This window comes from Juglans microcarpa x Juglans regia, chromosome 7S, assembly GCF_004785595.1.
Source record: "Juglans microcarpa x Juglans regia isolate MS1-56 chromosome 7S, Jm3101_v1.0, whole genome shotgun sequence".
In the NCBI taxonomy this organism is placed as follows: domain Eukaryota; kingdom Viridiplantae; phylum Streptophyta; class Magnoliopsida; order Fagales; family Juglandaceae; genus Juglans; species Juglans microcarpa x Juglans regia.
Genome location: NC_054607.1, coordinates 19,663,302 through 19,673,963, shown reverse-complemented (window position 1 = coordinate 19,673,963; position 10,662 = coordinate 19,663,302). Strand labels below are relative to the sequence as shown.

Sequence of the window (10,662 nt, the reverse complement as noted above, 5' to 3'; positions counted from 1 at the left end):
CAAAGATCGAATGGAAGAGATCCAAAAGATTTACAAGAGCTACTTGGACAAAATCTGAAAACTGGGTTTGGGAGAAATCTGTTAATCATGAAATCCAATATTTTTCTTCATTGTCAAATGAAATCTAATAAATGAGTTTGTTTTTCTTGGGGAAGAAATGCTTTTTAGAGGAAGGCCGATTTGTGGTTCCTATAAGAAATAGGCTTGGGTTCTCTTCTAATAAATGATTATATTTATGGATATGAATGAGAAGTTAAAGGAGGTGGAAAAGTGCTTAGATCCTCAACTATGGATGGCAGCGTTGGTGGAATGGTGCAAATGCCCTCAATCAATGCCAAGGTCTTCTACTTCCCTCATGGGCACGCTGAGCATGCTTGTAGAAATGTCGATTTCCGGAGCTACCTGAGAGTTGTGCCGTTTATTCCCTACAGAGTTTATGCTATGAAATACATGGTCGATCCCGAGACTGATGAGGATTTTGCTAAGATGAAACTGGCTCCAGTTAATGCCAATGAGCCGGACTTTGAAGATGATGAGATTGGAGGGATTAATGGGTCTGAAGATCAGACTGGTTCCACGGCTGGATTATTTGGCAGATCACCTTTCAGACTATCTTTCCGCGGCTGGAACTCCTTGGCTGAAGATGAGAAGTACAAATCGCTGAAGAAAATCAGAGGAAGAAGATGAGAAGTGGAGAAATGAAATGGGAATGGAATCCGAAATCCACAGCTCTCTATTTTTTTCTTTTTTTTTTAAATTAACAGCAGCTGCCACGTCATCAACCGACTGCACAGCGACTGTAGCTAGCGACTGTATATAGCAGAATTGATATATATATATATATATATATATATATATATAGTACCAATACGCAATCTGACCTGAGAAGCAAACTCTCGAGCTTTGTCAATTTTTTGAGCTCAAGTGCAAGTGTGCCAGAGAGATTGGCGTTAAAAGTGTCTTAAGTACTTTCGAGTACATTGTAACCAATCTCCATGTGCTCGAGTTGTATCAAGAAGCCTAACTATGGTGGTAGTAGACCATCCAAAAAGTTCCCGACCAAGTCAAGAAACTTGAGCCTCCAGAAACCCCCATAGCTAGGGGGAATACTACCATTGAAGTAGCTTCCACTGAGGTTAAGCTACTCGAGGAAGCGAAGGTGGATGAGGTCATGTGGAAGTGAGCCAATGAAGTTGTTACTGTACACGTCGAAGATGTGCAAGAACTTGAGCCTGGAAATCCCAAGTGGAAACGTTGAATTGAAGTAGTTGTGGCTGATATCTAGGGTCCGGAGCTCTAGTAGCTTGAAAATGGCTGGTTGGAGAGGTCCATCGAAGTTGTTACCACTCAGATTCAAGTGGATTAAGCTTGAAGGGTACTGGATTTTTGGTGGAAGTATGCCGGAGAAATTGCGATGAGAGAGGTCGAGGGTGGTGATTTCTGAGGTTTTGGGGTGGCATTTGATGCCTGACCAAGAACACGAAACTTGGATGTTGCCTTCGGGATTAGAGTTAACGGAAGGTGGAGAGGGTCTTTGAGGGAGGATTGGAGAGAGAGAAGAGACAAGAGTTGGGGAAGAAGGTAGACGTGAGAGCAGAATAAACCAGGGAGAGAAGAAGAGGAAGAAGAAGAAGAAAAGGAAGGGAAGAAAGCTTCATGCTTTCGAAATGTAGATTCTTTATTTTGTACCCTTGAAACCCCTAAAAAAAACACAATATTGAGTCAAGAACGTTAATTACAGTGTTAAAAGGGAAGAATATGATTGTATTCTTTAAAAAGAACCAAAAAAATAAAATAGGTCATAATACTCGTTTCCTTCTCATGAAGCGATTTCGAGTTCGGTTAATCGATTAATGGAAAATTTCGGAGTTCCCTTTTTGAAAATCGATTATTTTCAAGTCAAGTTAGAATAATATATTTCGGTTTGGGTCGGATTGGATGAACAACCTAAATGACATATATAATATGCCCAAAAAAAAAAAAAACTCTTTAATATAATTCTCAGCTTTTATATAAACAAATTTAAGCAGTCGTCCATTGATGTCATACGTTTGAAGAAAAGGCATGCTAATATATGTCATACATTTGAACAGAAAAGGCAGTGGCCCTTACTGCATATAGGAAAGCATGACGCATTCAGTTTTTCATTCCCAACGCATTTATCTCCGGCCTTATGTCGTTGGGTTGCTACTAGTCTTATAAATTTCTTTAAATCGTATTTTTAATATAATTTTAATTTTTTGTTCAAGTGTTAAATGATTATTGGTGGTTTTGGATGGTAGAGTGGAAACTTTTGGGAATAAAATTTTTAAGTGCAGTCACTTTTGCGTATTCATTACGCACTATACTAATGTGATTGGTTGCGTCAATTTTTAAAATAAAATAATTATTTTAATCAATCACATCAATTGAATATGCAAAGAACATTTAAAAGTGCTTGTATGTATCAAAACTCTTTAGGAGTATGATTTGAGATAATATTGAAAGAGAGATATGGGTTTTTTTGAGTAATATTAATTTTCAGTGCAAATTATGTCATTCTCAATCATATTTGTTGATGTAACGTATTTTAAGTAATTTATTCTATCAATTACTTAAATAACAACCATACACTTATAAAATGTGCTAGATATAACAAAATTTATAACGAGTAACTTCATTACTATTGTCTTTTAAATTTAATCACATCACAGCAAGGAAACCACCTAGAACAGATCCACAATGCTGGTCTATCTTCATTTGTTCCTTTCCCTAATTAGTATATTATATATATATATATATATATATACACACACACACATATACATATATCACAAACAGGACCACTAGTAATACTTCTCCAATACAAATTAGAACCAAATTTTGTGACTGAGTGAAGAAACTCATAGTTGCAAGAAAGTTTTAGCGTAGACCTAAATGCCAAAGGAGTTAGGCAGAAATGTCGAAGTGTTAGTGTAGAAAAGAACGTCGTCGTAGCTGAGGAAGTAGATCACCTGTTAGCTGATGTATTCATTTGAGAAGCCCACACTTCAGAATCGCTGTCCAACGTGGTGCTCGTAAAAAAGCCAAATGGAAAATGAAGAATGTGCTTCGACTTCACCGAGTTCAACAAAGCCTGCCCGAAAGACAGCTTCCCGCTTCCCAATTCCCCACATCAACCTAATTTTCGACTCCACGGCAGGCCACCGTATGCTTAGCTTCATGTATGCCTATTCTGGATATAACTAGATTCGCATGAACCCTGTGGACAAAGAGAAGACTTCTTTCATCACCGATCGTGGCATGTATTGTTACACGACGATGCCTTTCGGGCTAAAGAACGCAGGTGCCACCTACCAGCAGCTGGTCAATCGCATATTCAAAAATCAAATAGGAAGAAACATGAAAGTCTACATGAATGACCTGTTGGTTAAGAGTGGGACTCTGGAACAACACCTGAATGACCTGAGGGGGACCTTCGCGATACTAAGTCAGTACTGGATGAAGTTAAACCTGACAAAGTGCACCTTCAGTGTCAGATCGGGGAAGTTCTTAGGATTCATAGTGTCAGAACGCAGAATCGAAACCAACCCTGAGAAAATAGAGGTCGTCCTCAACATGACCCCACCCTGAAACATAAACGTGGTGCAAAGGCTGGCCGAGCGAGTGGCAACTCTCAATAGGTTCGTGTCAAGATCCAACGACAAGTGCTTACCTTTCTTCAAGGTCTTGCAAAAGACATAGGTATGGGATGGTGAGTGCAACCTAGCATTTGAGGCTCTCAAGAAGTACCTCACAAGCCCCCCGCTCCTCAGCCAACCTCGGGGTGGGGAGACGTTGACCCTGTACCTGGTAGTCTCCTCCCCAGGTAGCCTCTTCAACATTAGTGCGTGAAGAGGAAGGAGTCCGGAGTCCGGAGACTGGTTTACTACACTAGCTGAGCATATTGTGGGGCTGAAGCTAGATACCCCCAATATAACAGCTGGCCTTTGCGCTAGTAGTAACCACGCACTAATGTTCTACGCTCTTACTTCCAAGCTCACCTAGTAAGGGTCCTCATAGAAACTACCCTGAAAAAAATGCTGCAACAACTGGAAGCCTCAGGCTGGCTCATGAACTGGGTAGTAGAGCTGAGCGAATTTGACATCCACTATGCATCACAAAACACCATCAAGGGGCAAGTGTTGGTAGACTTTGTTGCCGAGTTTACTGGTTTCCTGGCAGAAAGGGATCATGCACCTCTCACGAAGCCCTAGCAAGTTTTCGTAAACGGCTCATCTTGTCGGACAATAGGGGGAGTGGGGGTACATATCGTTACATCCGAAGGAGAGGAGTACAATTATGTCATCAAATTGGCGTTCAAAACTACGAACAACAAAGCAGAGTACGAAGAGCTGCTTTCGAGGTTGGTTGTAGCTAGATCTTTGGGTGCTGCCGAAATTGAAGTATGTGTCAACTCTCAAGTTGTGGTCAATCAAGTGTGATAGGATTTTTCCGTAAAGAGCCAAAAAAAAAAAAAAAATACTTGGCACTAGTAGAAGCTAAGCGCCCTTATTTCAAATACTTCTAGATTCAGCAGATGCCGATGGAAGAAAATCATAAAGTGGATAAGCTAGCGCCCGAAGCCGCATATTGGGTGGGGGACATACTCAAGTACTTGGATACCAATGAGGTTTTTGAGGACAGGCACGAGGCCAGAAAGATCATAAACCGAGCAGCGAGCTACATTCTAATCGAGGGAATTATGTACTAGAGGGTCCACTGGATGCTTCTCTTGAGGTGCATCTCCCTTGAAGAAATACAGTACGTGTTGGCAAAGATACATGAAGAGATATGCGGTAGTCACTCGAGGAAAGGTGCTACCCAGAAAGGTACTGAGGTGGGGTATTATTGGCCTCGAGCCTTACGAGATGTCAAGGAGTATGCGCAAAAATGCCAAAAGTGCCAAGAATATGCTAAGGTGCCACACTGCCCGCTAGAAGAATTGACGTCGATCACTTCACCTTGGCCTTTCGTCCAGTGGGGAACTGACCTGGTTGGCCCACTTCCCCTTAGCAAGGGAGGAGTAAAGTTTGTGGTGGTAGCTGTGGGCTACTTCACCAAGTGGGCTGAGGCCAAGGCCTTAGCAACCATCATGGCGAACAACATCACGTGATTCCTATGGAATATGGTGGTTTGTAGATTTGGCATCCTGCGCACTATCACTACCATAATTCGTGCCAAAAATCGGGAATTGAGTTCTGGTACTCATCTCAGGGGCAGCCCCAGCCTAACAGGCAAGTAGAGGCGACCAACAAAACAACGATGGGATTGCTCAAGAAGTGGCTTAACAACAGAAATGGGGCGTGGGCAGAAGAACTTCCTGTTGTCTTGTGGGCCTACCGGGTCACAGTGAAAAGGCTGACGAGGGAAACTCCTTTCACCCTCACTTATGGCAACGAGACGATGCTGCCAATAGAGATAGAAATCTCCACCTACAAAGTTCAGCACTTCGAGCAGGAATCCAATGATAGGAGTCTCGAGGAACAACTTGATTTGTTGGAAGAAGTCAAACTGGAGGTCGAGATAAGAACCGTGGCCAACAAAAGGAGGGCTGAGCCATGCTTCAACAAGCGGGTGCGCCAGAGAATATTCAAGGTCGAAGATTCTCGTACTCAAAGAGACAAGAACAACAACGCTAGATGAGGGAAAGTTAGGCCCCTAATGGGAAGGCCCTTACGTGGTCACTACCACCAATCACCGGGGCTGCTACAGACTCTAAGACTTCCAAGGGAACGAATTGCCGCACCTTTTGAACGCCAAACATCTACGGAAATTTTATTGTTAAGCTAACTCAACTATTGTAAATTCATATTTCCATGCATATGCTATAGAAGTTGATAAAGGAAGTATTGTATTTCAATGGCAAATTTTAGAGACATAACGAACTCTCCATTAATGTAATCTCCATCAACAAAATTAAGGTAATCTTCATCAACAAAATTAACGAAATTTCCATCAGTGAAATCTCTATCAGCAAAATCTTCATCAGCAACTTACCTCCCCGCGAGGCAAAAGGGACAAATGCAATGCTTAAGGATGCTCTATCATTCTCGCAGAGGAGTGCGGGTCAACCCTTGGCCATTTGAAGATAAAAACTTTCCTTCATCTTAAGTGTCAACAGGCAGAAGCGGGTCCAGTTATAGATTGTTCGAACAATTTACCTCCTCGCGAGATACCAGAGGGAAAGGTAGGCAGAAAAGTTGCCTTCTCCCTCATACGGCAGAGAGCAGGACTAGCCCCTCGACTACCCGAATAACTTATCCCCACCTCCGTTGCAATGTAGTGTGGAATCAGCGCCAGCCTGACCCAAACTTATCCTTTCTTGCGATGTCAACGAGCGGGAACGACTTCAGTCCCAAACTGTTCGAATTACCTACCTCCCCATGAAGGAGATATGTGAGCAGCGGCTCAACCTCCTTGTTTGGGAGACTGGGAACAGCCCCTCTAGCGGCCCGAATAACTTACCCTGACTCTCATCACGGTGAAGGAGCATACCTGTTACATCGCTGTCCGAATTACCTTCCCCGTGAGATGCCAGAGGGAAAGATATGCCTAAAGGTTGTCTTATCCCTTATGCGACGGAGTGCAGATTAGTTCTCAGCTACCGAAAGGAAAAAGACTTACCTTCCTCGTGATTGTCAACAGGCTGGAGAGGGTCTAGTAACAGACTATCCAAACAACTTACCTCCCTACGAACTAAGGAAACGGGTCGAGCCAAAAGTCGCCTTGCTCCAGACTCCATAGGCATGATTTTAAATTATTTTTGCATAGAAATGATATTTATATTATAGATATGCAAATCTTGAGTATTTTTTTTAAAAAAAGATAAATTTGAAATTTATGTGAAAAAAAAACTATTTTTTATTAATAAACTTTATTTTTTTTTTTAAAAATGACACGTAACTTATACACTCAAAGATTATATTTAAAATTATTTTTTGTTTAACTTATAAATATCAAAACTTGGCAGAGGGACTCTCCCAAATCCAATGACTATCGGGTCTTCCAGTATAGCAGCTCCTAGGCCCATCTGATAAAAATAATGTTTCATTGTTTTTATGGCTTTTTGACTATGAAGAAACACTTTTGGAGATGCTATACTGCTCCAATTGGATAGAGGGTGAGCTCAGGCCTGTGGCACTTTGCCCAATCATCAACCCATTCGTCACTTCATGAACTACATATTATTAATGTTATTGTTATAATTATAAGTGGCTAAACTCTCCTGAGGTGGCCATCAATATTATTAAAAAAATTATTTATTATTATTGATGCAAATCATTCTAATTTCTTCTTATCTAATTTATTGGTCATCTTCTCGATTTGCTTTGAATTGGTGGCGTCAGATGGTTTTTTTTGTGAAATTTAATGGGACAGCAATAGATATTTGGTAAAAGAAAAGCATCCATCTTTCATGAAGTGGATGCAGGTAGCGCCCGGTTGGTGAAAAAAAAAATTCACATAAATAGATTATAGTAATAATTCATTTTAAAAAAAATTATAAAATTTAAGAAAATAAATAAATAGTAAAACATTATTATCGCATAACAAAGTGTATCAACAAGTGTCAAAAAAAACTTTTCAGAGGCAGATTGTGAACAACATATATAAACTTATAGCATGCGTCACAATGTTTTTTGCAAATATGATAAATATTCTTACATGAAATAAACTTATAATTTTAGAAAATCTTGGAGAAAAATATTGCTATCTCAAGTATTTATTTTAAATCTAGCGGATGACTTTTAAATTAAGCCAAGTGTTTGAAAATCTTCGAAAAATTTTAAAAATCTAAACTAAATGGGATATTTGTAGTGTTAATGAACCAAACATATTTTTCAAGTATGACTCTTTAAATTTTAGAACGCGAAAATAATATAGTTTTAAAATTTTATTTTGTTTAAATGATTTTATTTTATGTTATTCTTGTTAAACTAATGGAGTTGTTTTATTCATCATCTATATATCATATATATTTGTTATAGGAAAAAGGAAACAAAATTAAAATAGATGCATTGTGTGGTGTACAGTATGATAAATAAAATTTTTATTAAAATTAATATTATAGAACTGTTAACTTTCTATGCTATATTCTTTGGAACTCTGATCATTACTTCATCAGTCGTGTAGCACTAGACATCTGATCGATAAGGCCAAATGAACTTTTCTTCTTCATAATTTTTTTATACATTTTTTTCTACCATTTCTGAAAAAGTTTACGTTTTTCTATTAGTCTATTATCTTAAATGGTTTTCTGGTCCATCTGAAAATCAAACGAATGATATCTTCTTCTATCCCATTTGCGAATCAAACAAAACAGTGTGTACTCTCAATAGAAATGACGCAAGATGCCTACTGTTGTAGCCCACCGATATGGTTTCTGTTGTTAATCTCTTAGATCTCCACACCCTCTTGTTTATTCTACAACATTTTAGTGAGATAGAATTTTGAGTTTTTTGAGTTAATTAGCTATCAGATTTAAGTGTCGTTTTATTAGTTTTGGAGTTGATTCTCTTGTATACGACCTGTGTACGTTAGCATTGCCTAGATTTCTACTAAAAAAGTTATTATAAAAGTAAAAAAAATGGGGATTGATGTAAAACAAACCAAAGTCAAAAATTGTAAAAAAAAAAAAAATGGCCGGGGAGAGAGACAGAACTTTTAGGTTCCGTTTAGATGTTAAGTTGAATTGAGATGAATTGAGTTCTTTATAAATAATAGTAGGTTGAAATGGTTGAATGAGTTTTATGGGATCCACCTAAGATGAGTTTAGATGTATTGTATTTATGAAAAGTTAAAAAGTGTTGTGGATCCCACGAGTAAAGAGATTTTGAGTTGAGATGAATTTAGTGATTTGAGAGTTAGGTGTTTGAATGTTAGACTCAGCTTAAAATTAAACTGAACTGAATTGATCTCAGTTTAGTCCAACTTCCAAATAGGGCCTCAGACTAATCTATGAAAGAGGTGACACTGCATGAGGGACAAAATTGGAAATCAAAGAGATAAGTCAGTGAAATTAAGAAAAACACAAAAGAGAAGGGAATTTCTTTAGAAAACATAGGGTAAAATTGGAAAAAATAGTGGTAAAAAAATACTATTCATCAAGCAGGGGTAAAAATATAATAATATTCAATCAAATAGAGGCATCAGTGAAATAAAAAAATCAAATAACACAGGAATCAGAGATAAAATCGTAATAAAGATCACTCACAGAAGGACACAAGTAGAAATTAAAATACAAGAGTCAGGACAAAACTGTAATAATAATCAGCTACATAGGGACAAAAATGAAAAATAAAGTTTCAAATAAAAGTGACTGTTCATTCATGTTCATTTAAGGATTGCCACTTTTATAGTATAAGATATATATATATATATATATATATATATATATATGTGTGTGTGTATTTTACCCTTTCAGCTTTCATATTTTCAATCTCCTTAGGACTCTTTAGCCAATGAATATTTTGACTTGTTAAAGAGTTCTATCGTTTTGTCAAAAAAAGGATTGGTGGATGTCATTTTGTCATAACTATCTCATAAATATTATTGAGTATAACTATCTTGTAATGATTTCTACAACAATTGTTTATCATTGTCATAGTTGCTCAATTAATAGGATAATGATATTCTTACGTCTTCTTTACTATTATTTTACTATTTAATTTTTTTTTTACTATTTAAATTTAGATTAAAAATCTCAAAATATGACCTTCTTACATAATGTAAAAATAAATAAATTTAATCAACTAACGTAATCATGTAAATTAATTAAAAATAAACTCAATTTTATAAAAATTGTCCCAAAGAGCAAAAGAATATTAATTTTCCTAAATTGAATTTATTTTTTATTAAATTATATGATTATGTTAGTTGATTAAATTTATTTTTTTCTAGATTATGCTAGGAGGTTTTGTTCTGAGATTTTTAATCCATATTCAAAGAGTAAAATGAAAAAAAATAGCTAAATAGTAAAATCGTAATAAAGGACGTGTAAAAATATCATTACCCTTTTTAAAAATGCTTCTTATCATTTTTTTTACCATCATCCTCTTACTATACCATAATATGATATTAAATAATTAAAAACTATTTATTATATTCTATTTGTGGGCCAATCATTTAATATCGTGTCAAGAAATGGTAAAAAATGATGATAAAAAGGATAATAAATAGAGTTTTTCAATTTTATTTGTTATTTCTACAGACTTTAAAGAGTCTTCCTACTTATTCATAGTATTTCACTGCGATTCGAGAACGGGAAATATTTTATCAAAAAAGTTATCTTACAAACTAACGTAACTTAAAACTTTGCGCATTGGTGAAACAATGACAGAATGAGAGAAAATATGCTGCAAAGTCTACTGTATAGTTCATTTAGCATTATCATTGCTAATTTAGACAATGGTGTGAACTAGTCTGATGTACGTTTCTTTTGTCTGCAATAAATTCCCAAATAAAAAGAGAAATATGATGGTTTACTTTTCAATGCAGAAATGATCAAACTATATGCGAGCATTGCTGCAGAACAAAGTTCAAAGCCATGCAATTCGACTGAAACACTAGAAATTCATGTGCACAAGAAGTGCTCGGACAACAATTTTGATAAATACAAGACTTTATACAGATACAAACCAAACA

The 10,662-nt window shown here is 37.0% G+C and overlaps 1 long non-coding RNA gene across 1 annotated transcript; it reads right to left on the bottom strand.

Moving 5' to 3' along the window:
* Positions 1–1,034: 1,034 nt before the first annotated feature.
* Positions 1,035–3,632, bottom strand: LOC121241561. The gene is made up of 3 exons (XR_005935739.1): positions 3,622–3,632; positions 2,994–3,000; positions 1,035–1,303 (listed from the first exon to the last, which is right to left on the bottom strand). It is a non-coding gene; the product is annotated as an uncharacterized LOC121241561 (long non-coding RNA).
* Positions 3,633–10,662: the final 7,030 nt, after the last annotated feature.